At 47.0% G+C, this 22,694-nt stretch overlaps 1 pseudogene; it reads right to left on the bottom strand.

Moving 5' to 3' along the window:
- LOC142591542 (fatty acid synthase-like) overlaps window positions 1-22,694 on the bottom strand; it is a 120,480-nt pseudogene that overhangs the window by 3,929 nt on the left and 93,857 nt on the right.

A 22,694-nucleotide genomic window follows, 5' to 3' on the forward strand; every position in this document is an offset into this window, starting at 1 on the left:
AAAAAGGTGCTGTACACAACGGCACGTTTCGTATTCAAGGCAAAGCTGTCGAAGCGCAACTAGATGCCTCATTTGGGTCTGATAAGCATCCTACTTGCCGTGTATTTTGATTTGACACTGAGTTGCACGTATCAGCAGCTTGAAATTTATGAGCGTTGGCAATGTATAAAATGGATTTCATACATCTAACTGAATATCGCATATAATACAATAACACATCGTCTTTCTATGCGCTAGCGCATTGAGCTGGAGCGAATCGAGGGAATTATGAGATGTCCTACCCTTCCCCCCCCCCCCCCCCCCCCCAAGAACACTGCACCCATATTGGTGCGGCAAGTAAATCCTGTACACCCGTCTGTTTCCCTAACACAGTAAAGCCTATTTAACTCGGAAAACAATACCTTCATTTTCTGTTTCTCATTAAGTCGCGCGATCGTGCATGCATGAGCAACTTAGAAATGTTGATGCCCAGGTAGGAAACTTGGTAAACTGGTTTCGCATTTTGTTTGTTGTTTATTACCTGCGCACAGATGTGAAGGCAGGGTACATTAGAGCTGCCTGTCCCAATACACCATTGATAAATATGAATAAGAAATTCCCCTTAAACATCCGCACACATACCAGAAGCAAAGAACCATAACAAGTCTACAAAAAAAGCAAATGTTAAATAAGAACAAAGCAGGAGAAGCGATCCATGTGCACACACAATAAGTAAAATAGTAGATGTACACTAAGCAACAAAAAAAATGCATAAAGCACATACGAGATTTTTCATGTAGTGATAAAAACTTTATATGCATAAGTTTCGCATAAATTTACAAATCACACCAAGGTATTTTGATCGTTATCTAAAAGGAAATCTGAAATTCTGTAGGCCTGGCAGTATCTGTTTAGCGGAGGATGAGCTTGGACCGAGCAGCTTTATTGCAAAACACGAATATGACGCGAGTTTATTTCCAAACTTTTCGACGTTAAAACGTGCAACACCTTGCGTTCCGGTTCCTAGCACGAATATAACGCCTTTGTTTCTGTTCTTTCCACGCGTTTCAAGCTGCAGTCAAACCGCTAGGCACCACGGCGATCCCTATACCGCATGCGAAGCCGTGTTCAAATATACGCATTCGAACATGTCTTTGCCGGGTACAACTGTGCGTGCTTGCGCGATTATCACGATTGTGCGATAATTGTGATGCCGGTATGATGGGGATGCGTGTTCAATTGTGTGCTAACCGTGGTGGATAGTGCCAAGACTTCTGAAACGCTGCCTGCCCAATAACTGGTGGCATCGAGGACAAAGCCACTCTCGCTGACAGTGGCGAAGACGTCCGCAGTGACAACGAGTAAATTGTACACGAACTCGTCCGTTCACTTCATTTGCGGCGGCAGGTCACAGTGAGGATGAATAAAACGCCCCGCGGGCGACCGCTTTCATGCATCCTTTCCTCTTTCTTTGCGGCATCACTTGACGTTATAATCGTTCTGTACATTTTTTGTTTTTCTGAAATACTGAAAGTCCCCCTCTCGCGGTACATATTAACACAGAACAACCGTTACAGTGTGGTTGGACTGAAGAGGAGGAAGACGACGTGTTCCCGATTGGCATAGGTTTGCCATCTTGGCCATCTTTCACTTACGTGTAAGTATATTGTAAGTAGAGTTGTACATCGGCTTCACGTAACAGTATATTCGCAGTCGCTTTATTTGAGGGCCAATACGGTGTTCTTGTAATGGGAAATTCACGTTTGTCAAAGCAACATAATTTAACTCGTTGATCATATTGTGGACAAGCTGCGTGAACCTGCTACAGAGACGCGACTGATATGGGACCGTAGATGGCAGTTGGACGTTGCCGATTTTTTTCACTTGGGTGAACGGCGAGGTGTTTATGATACGTCTAGTCATTAACGGTTTAAAATAATAGCTAACGTACGATAAGCTTTCATGTTCGTAGAAAAGCGTAAAATAAGGTCTACTCGATGTAGCGATGATATCTTAGTTTTCTTGTTAAACCACATTTCTTCGGACAATGCCCTATGCAGCTTACGTAGAACGCTTCTGGCCTCGAGAGAGATGGACAAGTTCTAGGTGGGTCAGCAAACTCTTCCATTCGGTGAGAAAGCATCGGCCACCAGCTGGTCGGCTACTTCGTTTTCAGTTATACCAATGTGAATGCGGACCTACTCAAGGTCAACTCGCGATGGCGGCAAAAGAAAGTAATAGCCAATGTCTGTGCGACCGCATACAATAATGAGTAGGAATTATACAGAATATTGCCTCAATGAGTCCAGTGCTGATTTTGAATCAGATTATATTCTCCAATTATGATTTACTTGTCAGCAATTTGTCTTGTAGCCTGGAGAACGCCAAATAGTTTTGCACATGTGTATGACGTCTTGGGCTGCAAAAGGTAACGTTTGCTTTCATTACGCATTGGAACGTAAAACGAAGACGAGGAGCAGCTCTGTTTTGTAGATCAATCATTGAAAAATTGCTGGCTCTCCCGTAATCGAGAGTAGATGTAAGCATGAAATGGCAACCGGCAAAGAAGATTGGTTGGAGATGGTACTAGCCGCAGTCTAGAAATGGGTTTAGTGCATGCCCGCAACGGCACAACCCACCACACCCCACCGCGCCATGCCCTGCACTAGTTCATATGGACACTGCCCAGCTAGACTAAGACGCCAAGAGCTAGGCATAAGAGCTAGACAAAAGACGCCAGGGGGACAGAGTGCACTGCCCAGCTAGAAGGAGAATGAAATGAATTCATTGGTTTTGCGTGCAAAAATCAGGACATTTCAGTTTGAGGCCCGCCATAGTGGGGCACTCCGGAATTATTTTGACCAACAGAGGATCTTTAACGTCCCCCTAATACATGGGACACGGGCGTTTTTGCATTTCGCCTCCATCGAAATGGAGCCGCCGCGGCGGGGATTTGATCCCGCGACATCGTGCTTAGCAACGCAACACCATAACTGTTAAGCCGGCAGAAGCGCCTGAAGGAGGTGGCACGCAGCACGGCGCCATCTCTCGAGATGACGCAAAACCCACGCCGCGGAACTCGCGGGCCGCTGATGTTCAGCGCTCAGCGCCCAGCGCCAAAAGATAACACTGAAGTGTATGGTGCCCTGTATTTGCCTTTTGAACGTCGCCCCTATTTGAAATGACAAATAAAACTTCAGCGTGCTAGAAGTTACAGCTTGAGTGATATTGTGAAGAAACTTTGTGAAGAACTCGGAAGTAATATTTTTTCTAATTTGTTTGGGCAGTGACTGGCCTATGAAATGCGGTCCTGTACAAAGGCTTGGTGGCTAGAGAGCGAGCTCCAGTTTAGACTGGTTGCCCGGATGATCTCGTTTTGTTCTCGCAACTTGTCTGTGTTTTTTTCGTGTGTATCATCAGCCTGGGCACCACGCATTGCGTCGTGGTTGCTTAGGTGAATCAGCTATGGACAAACCAGCGCCTGCTCAGCGTCCAACGAAAGCCCAGTGCTTTCTCTTCAATGTACCGGTTTCGACGCCGGTTGACGCCATCATCGACTCCATCGAAGAAGTCGTAGGTGCCGGAGGGTTGCAGTATCTGCAACATCACGGCGGCAACAAGTTCTTGGCAGCTGTCCGCTCCGCGGCTCAGGCAGCCAAGATGGCGGCAAAAGGCTCCCTGCTGCTCGCCAACAAGGTCGTACCGCTGGAACGCATGGGCACGCCAGTGATTTATGTGACGGTCTATCGTCTTCCACCCTGTGTCAGTGACGACGCGCTGATTGCTGCACTTGCACCGTATGGGAAGTGCCGAGGCATTTCCGACGTCGTTTTCAAGGACAGGACGGACATCAGCAACGGCAGCCGACTGGTCAAGCTCGAGATGGTAAAACCTCCCCCGAATTTCATCATGGTGACTGGCTTTCGGGTAATGCTGGAATACAAAGGAATGAAGAGAGTGTGCTCCAAGTGCGGAGCAGAAGGTCATTTTGGGGCCACCTGCACATCAGCTCGATGCGCACGATGTGCCATTTTCGGCCATGCGACGGCAACGTGCAACGCGCCATGCAGACGTTGTAATGGCGAGCACGCCACTGTTGACTGTGTGTTGCCACGTTCGTATGCTGCTGCAGTGACACCAGTGACGCCCGCCCAGCCAGGACTGGGCGAGAATACATCTGAAGAGGCAGCATAGACGCAAGCCACAGATCAACCAGGAAAAGAAAGTGCCCCAGAGGCGCCGACGCCAGCGTCCCCCGATGCCAGCGACGCTGCGTCTTCTCCCTCTACTGACGAAGAGAGCAACGAGACGCCACCTGCCACAGTGGCGTCGTCTGCCACGGAAGACGATGAAGAGCCTACGTTAGACGCCCAGTCTACGCTATCACAGCGGGAACGGCTCCTTGCATGTGCTACAACACCGAACGCTAGCGAGAACGCGGATGGACGCCATCGCGGCCTCCCCGAAGTCTCGGCCGGTCCGTCGAGGTTCACGCCGGTTGCCAAGACAACGACCGCGCTTGCGAGCGGTACTAGTACAGCCTGGTACAGCGGTGAATGAGAGACGCACGCGCTCGCAAACAGCGTCTGAAGAAGCCAAGAGAATGCTCTATTCAGAGAGCTCTACGTCATCAGAACCAATGGCGACACCCTCCAAGAAATGCAAGAAAATGCCACGAGACACCACTACCATGGACGTTGTCTCCGATTCGGAGACGTACTAACAATGGCGCCTTACACTGCTTCTGCTGCCCGTAAGGGCTGCTTTTCCTCTACTCTCCGCTACGAAGATCAGGCAGCGTTGACGGAACGGTGTTTGGCGCAGACATCGCGTTCCCGTCCCTGTGCGAGCGTCTGCAACCTCGGTATTTTAGTAATCAGTTTGCTTCCGGCTAACTTGTGTGAAGAACATGAACAGTGCCCGTTTCGCGTTCGCCGCTGTGATACTCCTAAGTCATTGCTGACTTTGCCGTGTTCTGGCTGTTGCACTGATGTAGGACGCCGATTCAGTTCGCAACTAGCTTGTGGTAAGCCATTTGTCTTAGTCTATTTCTGTACGCAACTAACTCACCATGTATTTGCACATAATGACACTTAACGCACAAGGATTTCGTAGCATAGATAAGCAGAGGGAAGTAATTCATTTCGCTCGCGAGAAAAAAGTCGACCTCCTGTTTCTTCAGGAGTGTAACTTGAGAAACAAGCAGGAAGTTAAAAGATTTTGTGATGAATTTTGTGTTAATGCTTATTTTTCATATAGCCCCGGGAGATGTCGTGTTGTAAAAGTGGTGGTTTTTCGTAGGGTGCTTCTACATGGAAGTCACCGCCTTTTTGACTTGGAAGGTCGTGTAATAGCTTTTGATTTTTTCTGAGGTGAGAGGAAAGTTCGGGCATTGAATGTCTATGGACCCGCCGTACGGTCAGACCGCAATGACTTTTTTTCGAGACTCTCCCATTCTTTATCGTTGGCGATTTTAAGTGTGTGCTCGACCCCATGCGCGACTTACGAGGGCCACGACAATACGCTTCCAATACGCACGCAACTGAATTATCTCGTATAGTGAAAGAATACAATTTATCGGATGCCTGGGTCCATATGCATGGCGGAAGTTTTGGCGCCACATGGCAGCAAAGACAATCACAATGTCGTCTAGATCGAATGTATTTCCCCCCTGAATTAACAACGCAAATTGTCCAGTGCAGCATCCTCGATCTCCCCGCGGACGCCGGGTACATTTCAGATCATCGCCCTTTCGCTGTCATATTGAACCTCGAAGGAAGGCCAGGTGAACGCACTGACATGTGGAGACTAGACATTGCTTCTTTGCGTGACCAGGCGACTGTAACCGAACTAAAAGCGTCAGTAGCTACAACAGTTTGCGATTATGAATGCAATATCGAAGCGTGGGATACCTTAAAGGAAAGGTGGAGGTCAGTATGCATAGCAGCTAGCAGGAAAAGGAAAAGAAAAGAGACCGAACAGCTTTGTGAGTGCCTGAGAAGGATAAGAATAGTACGAGACGGCAACTCCCAAACACAGTTAATGCGCGAATACCTAGATCATCAGCGTGAACGCTACCATAGCCTTATGACCTGGTACTCTCGCCCCTCCGCAAAGGCGTGGATGACCAACAGGCCAATTTCTTAACCTGAGGTACTGCGGCTGGCTTGTGCGTCCAGCAGGAGGCAGAATGGCAGCTCTTTCATTGAAAGGGTTATAATAGAAGATGGCACAGAGAGCGGTGCGAGGCGAGATATCGAGAGAATCTTTTGGAACTGGTTCTCAGATGCATTTTTATCGGAAAAGATTTATAATGCAGCGCTATTGAGTGAAGAAATTTCAGAATTTTTGCGCTAACCTACCTCAAGTAGAAGATACAGAAGGCCAGAATTTATTGTCTCCAACAAATCTGCAAGAAGTTTTTGATGTTATACGATCTATGAACAACGGATCAACACCCGATCCAGATGGCTTACCAGTCGAATTTTACCGATCTTGCTGGGAGGAAGTAGGCACTGCCTTAGTGTCGCTCCTTAACGGCATTCTTGCACGGGAAGGTATTCCTAAATCGTTTAATCGGGGCCGCGTAATGCTCTTGTCAAAGCCAGACTCCAACCTTGCAGAACCCTCATCCTGGAGGCCTATAACGCTGCTCAACACAGACTATAAAATATTGACGACCCTTCTTGTAAATCGCATGAAGATATTATTGCCGAAAATAGTCAGTGTACATCAAACATGTTCCGTGCCGGGTCGGAGTATATTTTCGTCTCTCAACTTAAGACTTGATATCATACAATACACAACAGCGCGTGAAGCTTCAGGAGTATTAGTAAGCTTGGACCAAGCCAAGGCTTTCGACCGCTTAGAACAGCAGTACTTATTTGAGGTTATACGATGCTATAACTTCCCTGAAGAGTTTGTAGACATCCTTCGGATGTTGTATTCGCGAACAACAGCTGAGCTACTACTTAACAGCATTTTATCACCTAGATTTGATGTGACAAGGGGAGTGCAGCAGGGTTGTCCTTTGTCACCCATATTGTTTGTGCTTGCGATTGACCCGTTGTTAAGGCGGTTTAGCGAGAGCCCGCTCATAAGAGGTCTTCCTATGCCGGGATCCGGGTGCATAAAGGTATCGGCGTATGCGGATGACATCACTTTGTTTTTACGGGATGGGGACAGTCTTGTAGAGGTATTTCGTATTTATAATCAATATGCTTCAATGTCAGGGGGCAAAAAAAATATGAGAAAATGCGAAGCATTAAATTTAGGTCGCGGCGAAATAACGCTACCAGGGGACATTAAACAGACCGAACATATGCAAATACTAGGTATCAAATTTTGTACAAGCGGTGTTTCACCTCACACGTGGCGAGACATTGTCAGCTCCATTAAAGAGAAGTCAGAAGCAGTGGCTGCGTCGCCACTGCCGCTGGCAGAAAGGGCTTTCTTCATTAAGAACGTATTGTGCAGTAAACTGTGGTTTGCTGCAAGGGCAGCTCTCCCGCCGTCACCAACAGTACGAGTAGTAAACTCACTTATTTTCTCATGGTTCTGGCTAAACAAGTCGCAATACGTAGCGCAGCAATTTTTGCGTCTGGCAAAATCCAGCGGAGGATGGAGCTTGCCGTGCATAGTTACATTCGGTAGGCTGTTGTGCACTAAGAGTACATGTGATCTACTTGATGATGATGAGTACCCTGGTAGGCCACTGCTCCTGTATTGGCTGGGCCATTACCGTCGAACGCTTATGCCGCAGAGTACAGGCAACTTGCTTCCGACGGCGGTAACGCCAGCACCGCAGTATGCGGCGGCTGCGCGCTTGCAAAGCCAGCTTGTACAACTAAGAATTACAAAGTGGCGTGCGACACCAGTTTCCAGGCTTTGTGAAATGTTGTGTGAGACAGCTGTACCTCCACGGACAGCTACTACACAAACATGGACAGCTGTGCTTTCACCTGATTTGCCCTCTCAAGTGAAGGATTTTCATTGGCAATATCAGTGGGGCATTCTACCTACAAGAGACAGGCTTGAACGCTGCATATGGTAGCGAATGATAAATGCATATATTGCGCACAAACAGAGACCAACGCGCATGTAGTAAAGGACTGCGTTGTAGCACGCACCGTCTGGAAGCTAGTTCCAAGAATGTTCGGAATATCCATCGTGCGGCCACCACAGCGCCGAGATCGGTTTGCGAGTCTCGTCTACTACAGCGCTAGCTACATTTTGTGGTGCTTCCGTAACATCGCAGAACAATCTCGGCAGTCAAATAGAGCAATGTACCCCAGAATGCGGAAACTTCGGGTGATAATATGGGGTCATCTTGAAGAACAGTTGTTCAAACTCGGTGAAGCCGAGTTTCTTCGCCGCTGGTCTACGCGGTACATAACCGTCTCCCAAGGCAAAGTCTTTCTACATCCAGAATAATGCTCAATTCTGTTGCCTGAGTTCAGACTGCATCTGTATGTGCCCCGGGTACCTTTCATAAATTCGAGGCTGACAATAATGCTTTTGTGTGGATGCGGTAATGAGTTTTGTTGTTGATGTTTTTGTGTATGGCAAAGCCAGTGTCAAGTAGACACCATTTATTATTTCATTTGTTAATCTGTTTTGCTTACATCAAGTATGATGTATTACATGCGATGTACTTTATATTGTACTTTTTGTTCATACCACAGTTGTAAGCTTGCCTACGGGTGAATAAATTTCCTTGTCAGCAAAGTTCAAAAATAATTTCATTGTAGAGACCTCGACGCCTACGGTGACTGTGATATGCCGTCGCGACGATTAAATCTTTTTTTTTTCTGCTAAATTCTTGGACGTTTCAATATTATTTCTCGAGTTGCGTCGCACTGTATCTTTATCGGTGTTCTCAGCGTGCGATTTCTCGCTGCTTCTTTTTTTAATCCAGTGCAATAATTCATAACACAAACATGACCACATGCCATGCTTTTTCTTTAATGTGCTTCTTACCGCTCCCTTTCCACTGCAGTCAACTTGCCAGTATCTATATCATCGACAAGTTCATAGACCAAGCCGTCATGACATTAGTCGGGCAGAGGACTTGGGCAAGCGTCTCAGTGCGCGTTTTCCAAACATCGCAGACCCGGCGCGGCGCCGTAGCAGAAATCTTCCTCGCGTCTGTGCTTGCTGCATACCCGAGTTGTAGCGGTAGACTGTTTGCTGGTTTTATGTTTCGCGAGCCAAGCTTCACGCAGCTTCTTGTCCTGCGGCTACGTGTGAATAAAGCTGACACCGGGCTCCGTTGCGTACGTCCGGCACTGCGGCACCGAGCAGTAGTGTACCATGTTCCGCGCCTTCAAAGGCAGCCACTACCTATTGTAGTGCTTTCAAGCGTTGTAAAGGAGACACTTGAAGCGGGAAAATCTACCACTATATGATGACCGCCGCGTACGAAGGAATTTAAACTCTCGTTTTCAGCTCGCTTCGGCGCTCCCGAAGCAGCCGGCGCGGCTGCTATGTCCACGTGATCCCTAATATCACGTCACGCACATGGTGGCGGCAGCTATTCCAGTTGTGGAGCTCGAAGCCAATAGCGAAAAACCAAGCGGAAAACTTAAGTTAGAATGAGACTGTTGACATTGGTGTGAAATATATGACTGGTGATGCGACCGCAATGGGTATATTCATGAAGATCCTTGAAATAGAACCATCTGCAACCGTTTATTATCGTGTTGTGTTGTTGTTTTTAGCTGGATGAAATGTCGAAGACATTACTGAACATGTAGAGCTTCAGCCAGTGGTTCTCTGGTCTCACTTATGGGAAGGCTGCCCAATGCTGAGTCAGGCAATCCAACGCTCCTTCGCAGATTCCCAGCAAGCAGGTTAACGTTTGGTCAATAGACTCGGATAAGTGGTAAACTACAGGTAATTAGTTGGCGATTGTTGTCAGGCCAAGAAGACCGACAAGGACAACAAGGTCTGACATTAATAATCATGTTTGTTAGGCGTTTACTTGCGAAAGAAAAATAAACCGCCGATTTATCCGTTGAATGATTCACGCCATTTTAAATCATAAAAACGTAGCGTTTTGTCATTGCGTTCCTGAAGGGGGCTTAGTATTTTGGATCATTATGAGAAGAGTGCATATAGACAAATGTAATCTGCATAAATCCATATTGTTTCTGACGTGGGCAAGAGACCTAGAGATTATAACATCATATCGCGGAAAAACAAAAAGTTAGAAACACTGCACTGTCCCACACCCTTGTTTAAATCCCAAGGTGCGTCGTAACCACTACTTTCCTTCACAGATATACGCTGCGGAAAGAGGAAATCAGAAGCCAGCAGAGCGTGCGACATTTCACTCCCAGGCTGCAGAACTCATGTGGAAATTGCAATTTGGCTTCACGTTTCACCTAATAAAAGTCCGTTGTTTTTCAATGTATGACGGACGAAAAAATATAATCATGGTCAGGCGCAGCACAATTAAGACTTTGCTTCCTGTATTTAACAAGAAACTGCATTGTAGAAGATGATACGAACGATAGTCGCAGATTTGAATTCCGGCACCAATTGTCCTCGAATGAGCAATTCGGAACGTGGGCTGAAAATCCGCAGTAGTAAGTATGAGTAGATGAACAAAAGAGTAACATCAGATATTTTTTTAAAATCGAATATAGCATGCATTCAATTGCCATACGAAAGTTCCTTCCTTGCGTTTGTCTTGTGATGAGACGAGACATAAAATATGTTACGACTTTGACACTTTCTCTTTAAGCGACCTGAAACACTGCACGTATCGAAAAAATTGTTTTGTACAGTTGTACACCAGTCTACGACATTATATGACCTCGTCAACTTACCGGGAAAACCATCTTCAACGCGGCGCTCACACAAGCGCTCTAACGTTGAGTCGACGTAGCCGGATAGCGTCCTCCCCGCAGTCCCGCGGCCAGAGGAAAGTGACGAAAAGACGACGAAGTGGTCCAGTTGCGGGCATAACTTTCGGGAATGCTCGTCCAGGTGCCGCAGGCAGCCAAGCTTGGTCTTGTAGTACCTTTGATACACCTCAGACCCCTGATCGGCTACCCAGCTGTCTTCATGACACTGTGCGTGAAAGCGAAACAAAGTTTTTCACGATTGCTTCTCAACTCGTACGAGACGCAAAGTGACTATTTCAGAGGCAAGGCTGTAGGAAGCGTTGATGGATCTAAAAAGTCACGGATCGGACACGCCGCGTCACGTATCGTTAAATTCTCGCAACAGTTTTCTTACACAAGCTGCCATACAGCAACATTCACGCAAGGGTTAGATGCCGCCATCGAACAACAACCACAACAGCGTCCAACTCCTGTGAACAGTAATCAACTCGCGAGGCTTCCCTACGTTTCAGGAAGCTCGCGTGATATTAATAATTCCGTCATCGCCAAGCATATGCTTTTCGGCGTCACTTTTTGAATTGTATACGTATTCTCAAGGCTCTTTCAAAGCATGAGTCCGCGGGATCTACCTCTCATACGCCTAATAATTTTTTCATAGCTACTTTACATCCGATAAACTTACTGTCCATAGCGGTGCCTGATTACTCTCCGCACCCAGTACACGCTGTTCCCTTGGTATAAAATGTGCAGAAAAGTCATTCGCTACACTAAGCACATTCCTGATTCGTGGTATCTTCATGTGCGGGAAAGGACGGTCTAGGAAAGCGTAAATTACACGCTTGCACTCTGAAAGTGATAGTGGCGCACTTGTGAGGACGCCTTGTTTAAACGATGGTCGTTGGTTCGATCCCACCCGCTACTCTTTGCTTTATCTCTACACTCACGTTACAATCTGCGTCACGTCTCCCATACGTGCGTGCTGCGTGCCATTAGCGGTGTAATCTTACGCACAGTTAGCAGTTGAAGACACACGGGCCTTGGTTATATAGTACTTTTGTTCCATGTATATTAAAGGCAATCGCGGACGACTTCGGTAATAAGAGGAGCTCTGCTGCCATGGAGACCGACCCACGAAGCACTCTATTCTCGCTAAAGCGGGTGTTGAAACAAAATTCAGGTCTGTAACAAAAAATAAAGCAAATCCGGACATTTATGAACAAATAACGAGCACCCTGAAATTTCGGCCACATCAAAATGCGGGCACCAGGCACGAAATCAAACACGTGCCCTGATGCTCGGCGTCAGCACGCAATATTCAGTGAGTTACCCAGCTTTCTTTGCACAAGCGCGTAGCCGGCTCCTAGGGCAAGTGCATATGTGCGCAATACGATACGACACATCTGTACGTCGCACGCGGTTGACAAGACGTACACATCACGCAAACGTCGATTACATGCCATTTGAACAACTTCCGGCAAGAATAGCTCGGTGTGTCACAGACTATGGCAGTGGCAAAGTTCCACGAGAAGGAGGGGACGAAGAAGACGAGTTCTTGATCAGCTGCTAGTTCTGCTTCGCTATGTTTTTTTTTGTTTAAATTTGTGTGTACTGACGCCCCCGTGGCGGGTGCGATATCAAAAGCAATGACGGACGTTCCGCCTCCTCTGCCGCCAAGGTTGGGGGCTGGCCTCCAAGCTGCAAGTCGGTCTGCTGCGCTCGACCACCTCAACGCGACTCTGCCAAGGTCATCGAGCTGCTCAGACGTCGAGGACATGGATTCTGACGGCGGATATACCGAGGCCACAATTCGTCGGTTGAAGAGGAAAGTTCGTAGGACATCAAGCGTGAGTGAGCTTAACTACAATAAGCCGCCCACACAGCAAGCGTACACCATTGCCTACATCCCCGTCGCTGCTACAGGCAACCTCAATTCCCTCAATAGGCCAACTCTCACTGCCTATCTCGAGAGGCTGGCTCCAGGGCAAATCAGAGAGGTCCGAATTAATCCCAGAAGAAACATACTTACTGTTGATGTGACTACACGAACCATCCTCGACAATTTGAAAGCTGTAACTGAGCTAGGAAATTTACTTGTCCACTCATTCATCGTACATGGAGGCAGCACCATCGCCGGTGTTATCAACGATGTCGATACAGATATTGATAATGACGATCTCCCAACGCTAATCTCCTCAACTGTCCACATCCCAGACATACACCGTTTTGGACGGTCGAGGTGCATAAAACTCATTTTTGAGGGAGAGACCTTACGAAGACATGTAAAAGTGGGTTATGTGCGACATCTTGTCAGTCCATACATCCCTAGGCTCTTGCAGTGCCGGAAATGCCAGAAAATTGGGCATGTAAGTGCTGTGTGCGTGAACAAGATGACATGTCCGCGCTGTGGTGGTGATCACGATGAGTTCACGTGTGCTGGCTCTGACTTGAAGTGCCCTTGCTGCGATGGGCCGCACGAGGCAACGTCGAAGGACTGTACAAAATTAGACTGAAATGTCCGTGTTAAGGAAAATGGTACGAGATCGATCTACACACAGAAAAATGGCTACTAAGACCCACCACCGCCAGAGGCGCTCGCGTAATCGCAGAAGGAGGTCAGCATCGGCAAGAGGACAACCTGTACTCCAGGAAAAGTCGTCGCGCGCTTCTGCTAGTCCTCAAACGTCAGAGCCACCTTTAACCACGTCTGCTCTTCTGAACACCAAGGACACTACTATATGTCCTTCACTGCCATCTCGGAGTACAGAAGTGCAGCGGGAACGCCAGCGTGAACGTGAACCTTCATCGTCGGATGGGCAAAGCAAGGCAATGCTTGCACAGTTGATTCGTTCCTTGCGATTGCTGCTCATCGGAGTTCAGACGCCCGTTGCCAAGGCTGAGGTGCAAATTTTCGACGGACTAGAACCAGTGCTTGCTGCTGTATAAAAGCTAGTAAACGCCATGGCACCATTAACTTCAAGGTTGTCACTACAGGAAAGGATAAGCGGGTCCATAATATTCCAGTGGAACGTACGAGGTCTACCGGGTCGCCTGGGGGATTTTAAACAGAGAGTGCTGAAGCATCGGTTTCCAGTTATTGTAATATGCGTGCCGAATATGACATCGCCATTTAGACTCTCTGGATACGAACAATTCGCGTCTGGGACAAGTGGAAATACTAGCAAAGTTTACTATGTGTGCGATGTGACCTCACGTATTAGCTAAACCAAGTTCCGGTGCATAACAGCAACGAGTACGTCTCTATTACACTGAAGCTAAAGCGCCGGATAATCTCGATCATCGGTGGCTATATTTCTCCCAGGAGAAGATTTGACTCTGCACACCTGAAACTTGTTCTTGACTGTTGCCAAGGACCTCATATTATTGGAGGCGATTTCAACGCGCACCACCATCTTTGGGGTAGTAGGATCACAAAACTTCGAGGAAGACAACTTCTTAACTTCACAAGCAGCAATGACCTTGACATCCTGAACGACGGCTCACCAACATTTCTTCGTGGCACAACGTACAGCAGCTGTCTCGATTTAGCTATCGCTTCACGATGCCTTTCGGCTTCTGCTGCTGGTGCACAGATGCTGAAACGTATGACAGTGATCACCTACCTACTTATGTACAACTGAGATGGTTTACAAGACTTCCAAGTTCCCATACGCGACGCACTGACTGGGATGCTTTTCAGAACAAGCTAGAAGAATCCTGCAACTGTGCAATTACACCGAAAGAGATTGAAGAGCGCATTAGAGCAGCAATACACGCAACAACACGCATCATCCAAACATCAAATTCAAGACCGTCCGTTGACATTATATATGAAGAGGTGCGGGCAGCCCGACGTCGCGCCGAGAGGAAATACAGGCGAACTAAATTGATATCAGACTTGAGGACGTCACGCCGTGTGCAAAAGAAAATTCAAAGATACTTAGACAAGCTCGACAGACAACGTTGGAGGTCCTTTTGCACCAGCCTGGACCCAGGAAAACCGTTGTCCACAATATGGCATGTTGTACGAGCATTACCATCTCCTCCACAACAGCTACGTCCCTTCCGAGCTTTGGCTATAATACAGACGCGCAGTGAGAAGGAAATCGCGGAAGCTTTCTGCATACACCTCTCTGGATCTACAACATCGGTAGCTTCAGTGCTCAGTTGTGCTCCTCCAACAATGGACGATCGTCTCGACCTCCCATTCACGCTGCAAGAGCTATGTGCAGCTATTTCCTCTTCAAGACACTCAAGCGCGCCTGGTGCTGGTGGCATTACCTATTCTACCTTGCGCCATCTAGGCCCTCGAGCGACTGAAGAGCTCCTGGCTTTATACAATCTCTCTTGGTCCTCGGAAAATGTGCCTGCACACTGGAAGACAAGCAAAATTGTGGAATTATTGAAACCAGGCAAGATACCCCATGCAATTCTTTGCTACAGACCTGTGGCGCTTGCCAGTTGCATATGTAAAACCATGGAATGCATGGTTTTGACGCGCCTGGAGTGGTTTTCGGAGAAGCGTAATATATATCCAGACGCTATGACAGGTTTTGAAAGGGTAGGTCGTCAATCGACAGCGTCATTGACCTAGTAACAACTGTTGAACACCAGAAACGTCGCCGTCGATTAACGGCTGCTGTCTTTCTAGATATCAAGGGTGCTTTTGATAGCGTTCTACATGATGCAATTTTAAATGCCCTAGAAGAATGTGGCGTCGGGGGACCTATGCATCAATGTATAGCCAGCTATCGTCAAGAGAGAACGATATTCATGACAACTCCAGACGGTGAAACAAAAAACCACCCCGTCTATCGTGGAGTGCCTCAAGGAGGTATATTGAGCCCAACCTTATTTATTAACGTACTCATTGGACAGTCTCGGTCTCTGTGTACGCAGACGATATCTGTATAGGGACCACGAGCTTAACGCGCTTGCAAGTGCAAACTGAGCTACAGCGCGCAGTGTCAATAACGTCGACATACGTAAACAGTCGCGGACTGCAGCGCTCACCAGAAAAAAGTGCAATCATGGCATTTACACGGAAGTCAATGGCCTGCTACCCAGTTATGATTGATGGGAAGAATATACCTTCAGTAACCCACTACAAGTTTCTCGGAGTCATCATCGACCGTGACTTATCTTGGTCGAAACACCTCTCTGGATCAAGAAAAAAGCTGGACAGCTTTACTCACATCATTCGACATATGTCTGGAAAATCATGGGGGCCATCCAAGTCATCTCTTCCAGGCACTTTTTGTTAGCTACTTACGCTACAGTGCGCCTGTACTTTCGCGGGTAAGTACAACTGCTGTAGGCATTAGAACGACAGAAAGCTGAGCTAGTTGGTTGGCTGAGCTAGTTGGCGTTCGTGTTGTCTACTTCTCTACTCTTGTGTCCTGTCTGCACGCCTCTCTTCTATCAAAAAGTTTGCATAATGCTGCACGCACACTTGAAAGTGCTCAGGCTAGCGCACTGAGAATTTGCCTAGGTCTACCACGATGTGCGTCTACTTGGGGCACTATTACGGAGGCACGTGCGTGGCCAGCTCGAGTTTATCTGCAACATGAGCCATTGCGAGTGCATCTAAGGCTCCTGACTAGACACAGGAATCATCCACTCGCGAACGTCACAAGCGTACAGCCTGTGTCCGCCTACTCAGAAACCGTGTTGTCGCAGCAAGACTTACTGCCGTCGGACTTCGAACCGTATGACATACCCGAAGTTCCACTGTGGACGATGGCAAAGCCCACGGTGAAACTCTCAATCCCTGGAATAACGAAGAAGTCGAAGATGCTGCTTGCTGGGCTCAAGCATTTCGCGCTATCATACATTGCTTACATGTATGGATATTACGAAAATGTTTTTACAGGTGATTCTGTGACACAGACCTCTTCCGCGGCGGCCTACACGGTGCCAGGAATGGGGATCGCACAATGGTTCAAGATAGGACACAGGACGTCTACAGCAGCTGAGTTGACCGGAGTTCGAGAAGCAGTTCGCTGCATACTGCAACAGAGTCTCGAGAAGTGGACAGTGTTCTGTGACTCAAAACCAGCACTGCAACTCATCAGCAATTATATGAGTGACAGAACCGCATATAGTCCTCTGGTTTATGACACATGTCTCTGCTTGATGAAGCGTCTCATTCCGGGCATACGATCGTACTGCAGAGGATTTCTTGCCATTGTGGAATAGCTGGAACCAAATAGGCTGACGTGGAAGCAAAAAAGGCGGACACTGACGGAACCATTATAAAAATTATTTTTTCCCGGTATGACATTAACACCTTGCTCCATACCTCCGTTAAAACTTCTACGGCGCGAAATTGGGACAACTCTAAACATCGACAAAAGCGCCTCCATAGACTTGACGCTGGATTACAATTCCGGGTTCCACTTCGGTTGCGGAGAAGCCAGGAAACACTCATTCATCGATTACGGCTGGGTGTGGCATACACCCACCGATACCTTCACAAGATTGGAGAAGCACGGGACCCTGAATGTAGCGTCTGTCACACTCTCGAGACAATAGCTCACGTACTTTGCGTGTGCCCTCAATATGCGGCCGAACGAAGAACACTCAAATCTACAGTTGACAGCTTGGACTCCCGCCCTTTTTCAGAAGAAAAGCTTTTGGGCGCGTGGAGCAGTATTCACTGTGCCCAACGTGCCATAAAATCACTTTCAAACTTTTTAAGTGAGACTGGTTTAGACGATCGCCTGTAGAAGCTGTGAGACGTGCAGTCAGTGCGAAATGTGTTTGTGCAATAACTTTTTGTGACAAGATTACTTTTTCTATGGACAAGATTACTCTTACAAGTATTGTGTCTACAGTGCGCATCCGCATATTGGACAATGTGTATATAGTATCTCATTGTGCCATAACATAATCACCCTCCACCTACTTTTCCTTGTATTTCCCACTTATCCTTTCCCCAGTGAGGAGTAGCAGGCTAGAGACACGCTCTCCAGGCCGACCTCTCGTCCTTTTTCTTCATTAAAATCTACTCCTCCACGAGAAGGAGGTAAGGGCTTAATGCCTTGAAATAATTTAGATGCATCTTCTCGCGTGACTTCAATTTCCGTGCTCGCAGTGCAGAAGCATTTACTGCCACAACGACGATCGCACGGAAAAAATGAGGATAGGCATTGGATGGTTTATGTTGAAAAAGTGGTACTGGCTTACCGCAGAAACGATGAAGATGCCGCCGACCGGACCCATTGCTTCAGCTTCCTCGATAATCTGCAAAGCACCAGGCATTGTCGACGCGTCGGTTCCGCTGACGACTACCGAGGCGCCGACTGTCTTCCACCGATGCAGGCAAAGACGTGGATACCCCATAAGCATACCATGACTTGCGGTGAGAAGAAGCTTACGGCAGCCTCGACTGACCATCCAGTTCACGAATTCTAAAGCGAAGCCGCTCATTTCTCCGACGATGACGTAAGCCTTGCTGCTGTAGAAGTATGTGTGGGCGATGACTTCTACCCTGAAGGGTTGACTGCTGTCCTTGATTTGGGGGCTTTTCTCTGGCCGCACCTGAGCGAATTTGCCACGCGTCACGTTTTGAGAGAGAGAGAGAGGGAACAAGGGAACGTAGGAAGATTTACAAGACTGGTCAAAGGGACGCACAGAGTTCTTTCCCAAAAGATCGCAGGCCAAATTTTAAGTTCCAGCTTTCCTTGGCGTATTCTCTAACTTTGTTTAGACGGCACTGTCGCCTGAACGACAGATTAAACTATGATTCAGTAAGCTATCGCTTAAATTAATCATTCTCCCAAAATTTCTGTCCAATTATTCTCATCCGCATATTCTGTTACATCGTTCATCCTTATTGAATTTGCTGGCGTGGCACTTCATGAAGTAAGTAACCGTTCTAACTCCCGAGATTCAGTGCAGAAAATCAAAAGTAGAAATAATGACAGAACAAAGAGAGACAGAATACTTGTGCGACCTTGCCTAATGCAAGCGCAATTTTCAGCAAAGTTGTTTCTTCAGGGCATTTCTAATAAGAATTTTAGTTATCAGCAGTGAAATAGTTTATTTTAACCTTTTATAACGCCCCCCCCCCCCTATATACATACCCCCAAAATTTTTATCTCGGATCTAAATGTGGAAGACACACTGAGCCACTGAGACACACAATGAACAAAAAGGAAAGCATATTTTTTGCAAAATTTTTCAGCAATAGGGGGAAAACACAAGGCAGTAATCTGGAAGGGCGCTTTACGTGCAGCAACCTATGGCTTCATTTGTAATTTGTACAGACAGCTCTTATCATGTGTGACGCATGGGTGTACATTCAATTTGCTTTAAATCTTATCTGTGACCCCTCTACAACTGGATATGTTGCATCGGCCTGTCTCCCCTGAACGTGCATTCACAACAGAACGACTCGCTTGGCAAACTGTTTCGTCGTCCTGTGATTCTGCTCTAAACCAACAAATGACACTCGCTGTTGTTCGTTCAGCGCTGGCCGAAGAAATCCGGGCAGAGACGTCGTACTGAATGCTTAAATTCAGCAAACGTGTTTTTCTTTTCTTCTATGCTGCCTCCAGGCAACACTCGTCCATACAGTGTCAAATCCTCGTTTATAGGTGACTCGCGCGTTGGAGGCTTTGCTCGCATATAATGGTTTTGAACACTCATTAGGAAATCTTTTACATAGGCAGCAATTGATTGACATACGTTTTACTTCGCTACAACGTTGAACATAATCACTCGCACCACAATTTTTTCGCGAAATTTCATATCAGTTGCGTACATAGTTGTGCCATGGCAGCGAGATGCATTCTACGGTGTTCGTAAAGGACACCTAATATGCAGCGGTCACTCGAATATTAAATCTACCGCGAAATATACGGTTATTCCACGCATTTTGATCTTTGCGTATACGTACATTGCCTAGCATACAAAATACAGACCTCGTATAACGCAGGAAAAATACAGAAGAAATGAGGGTTCAATAATTTGCATAGCTTTTAAATAAACGAAGACCGTAAAAGTTTCCCCCAATGCCCAAATTCTCAGTAAATTTGGACTTGCTATCTCGTACAGTTGCTTTAAGACTGTGGGAAACAATGCGGATAGCGTCACTATGGCACTTTAAAACAAGCAATTTTCTACTTACACTATAACTGACCTAAATAGAATAAACATTTATCTTAGTAACATCTTGGTGAGGGATGGCTGTTCCTACTTAGAACTGACGCTGAAAAGCATTAACAAGGACACGAAGAAGCAAACGCGAAAAGTGCTTGACTGTTTCTTAGTATCCTTGTTTTATTCCTGCTGTTGAGCCTCCGTTATAAATATGAACTAACTACACTCGCGGACAACTTTCTGCGGCAATGAAGGGAAAGCTACGGGCGCGTGCGTGCTGCACATGTGTTACCGCGTCAAGTAGTCCGGCAGCGTTTGACAGTGCTTTTGGTTGCTCGGAATAGACGCTGAATCGACGCAGCTTCCACGCACGACGGTTTCGCCATTCCCTAGACGTGGAAGGGAGAAGTCGCAAAATGAGTGAATATTTACACTCAGTGGTGTGTTCTGTCTTATTTAACTGTTGCTATTAAGGTGTTTAAGTTCTGTCTTCCCCAGCCTAAACGAACGTGGATTAAAACGCCGGACTCCTTTCAGCAGCGCTGTCACTTGTGTGCGCTCTGCCCCCGTAGCTTTCCCTTCACTGCCACAGAAGGTTGTCCGCGAGTATAGCCCTCATCAGAGCGCTTGTCTGCGGTATTTGTTTCTTCATGTCGTTGTTTCAGCCGCGCTGTTCAACCTCAGTCATAAACATCTGTGGTTCGTTACTCACAACATGCTTCCAACTTAAACAAAGTTTAAACAACGAACTTGACACAGTTCACCGAGGCGGCTGTGAAAATCAACCACACGCCTCGGATAACACATAGGGATTCGGAGAAGTTGAATATTCAATAATAATTTTCAAAGCACGTATGTAACCTACACATTCCAAACTTTGGGGACCCGTCTAGAGGGTGACTGCAGAGTTAGTGACACGGCAAAAACAAGAAGTCGGAGGTGGCGGAGGAGGCTGCTTTAGCACTAGCAATAGCCCCCACGGAGGTTAACATCGTAGTAAGCGACTTCAAGACAGCCGTCACTATGACGTCAAGAACAAACTAGCCGGAAGGGCTGAGAATTTTAAACAACTTTCGTTAAGAACGAGACTATCACATTACGTGGGCATCCGCACACTCCTCCCTACCCGGGAACGAAATAGTGCACAACCTGGCTCGAGAGCTGACGGGCCGAGCAGGTGACACGCAGAAAACACTGGGAACGCAGAGAGAACGGATGAGGAGCTCTAACGAGATCCCCGAACACTATAAATTGGGAAGGGCCCACTTCCCCCTGGCATACTCCTCGCTGAGTAAACGGCAAGCGACGGCATGGCGACTTTTAGAAACTGATACATATCCGAACCCGGTGGCCTACCACCGCTACTAGCTGGACCTTTACACGGAGACATGTAGATTTTGTCAAGGAAGGGCGGACCTACAGCATATGGTTTGGGCTTGACCTCGGACACCCACACAGAATAAAATAAACAAGACAAGAGGGCAGTGGGAGATCGCGTTGCTCAGCTGTGCACCGAAAGACCAACTCAAGGAAATCCAGCAGGCCGAAGATGCCGCCAGGGCGCAAGGGCTCGAGGCCGTCATCTAGGTAGAGAGGCCTAGGTCTCAATCCTGCTGTCCACAAATAAAGTTTATTCTACCTCCGTCGCCCAAGGAGTGACCCTCATTTATTCTATATATGCAATTTCTGCGTTGTTCGTCCTCCCAGTGGAAATGGGGAAAATTTGTAACCGTCTAGTGTGACGCCTTTAAATGAGCCGCAAATCGGGCTTCACCAGTTTTCCCACCAGTTTTCGCCCGCATTCCAGACCTAACGTTACTCCCATTTTCTGAAATTATAAACTCCGTGAATGGTGTAGTATTCAAGAAAACTGAAAAGAGCGCTTCTAGTAACATTAGTCGCATATATAGCCGCATTCTTAAGCGCTTTTAGTCGTATTTACAGCTTCGCTCTAAAAGGACAATATAATTTTGATTTCGCTTTGCTTTTGCTCACTTTTGTTTGACCTCAGCTTCTTGTTTCTTGAATCCTAGTTCATCGACTTCAACGGGATGTCGTATCCAGGTATCGTCACCAGTGATGCATGTTTAAAAGGTTTCACGGCTATCGCCAAAAGGTTTTTTAATCAAAGAAAATAATTTTTTATCGGAAATTTCGCTCAGAACTGAAACGTTTGGCACCAACTTTGCGCAAATCTATCGCAGCTCCGAAATTTCCTTATCTGAAGAGACCACTTTTCCGAATCGGGCGCTTCCGCTATCAAGCAATCACTACTGATAACAGACATTTCACGGTTGCTGAACTTGAGAGAAGGTGCACTATCGACGTCTCCGCAATTGCGCGAGGTGGAAGAGCGTGTTGAAGCTCTATGGGTCTTGAAACTGCAGAACCGCCTTGATGACACTTCTTTCCTTTTATACATAATTTCCATTGGTATGCCGCGATATCTGATGCAATCGTATGTGATTTTTCTCCAATTTCTAAAGAGAATTGATATTGGTCCTTTGTTTCATGCGTTGGCTGATCTACATCGGGACAAAAATAAATCGTTGGTCGCACAACGTGTGCATGCACAATATTTTGGTTTTTCATCGACCATTACATTTCGCACTGGGTTCAAAGGCTACATTTCCGCAGGGAGTTGAGAAAGCAGCTACGCAGCACGCTCTGGCACTTTTTTGCTGACTCAATGCAAGAACTTTTGGGGCAGACGTAGTAGTAATGTTGGTCGCATCTTTTTTCTTTGTGACGGGAAATAAAAAG

The sequence above is a fragment of the Dermacentor variabilis genome, chromosome 8 (genome assembly GCF_050947875.1).
Source record: "Dermacentor variabilis isolate Ectoservices chromosome 8, ASM5094787v1, whole genome shotgun sequence".
Classification (NCBI taxonomy): Eukaryota; Metazoa; Arthropoda; class Arachnida; order Ixodida; family Ixodidae; genus Dermacentor; species Dermacentor variabilis.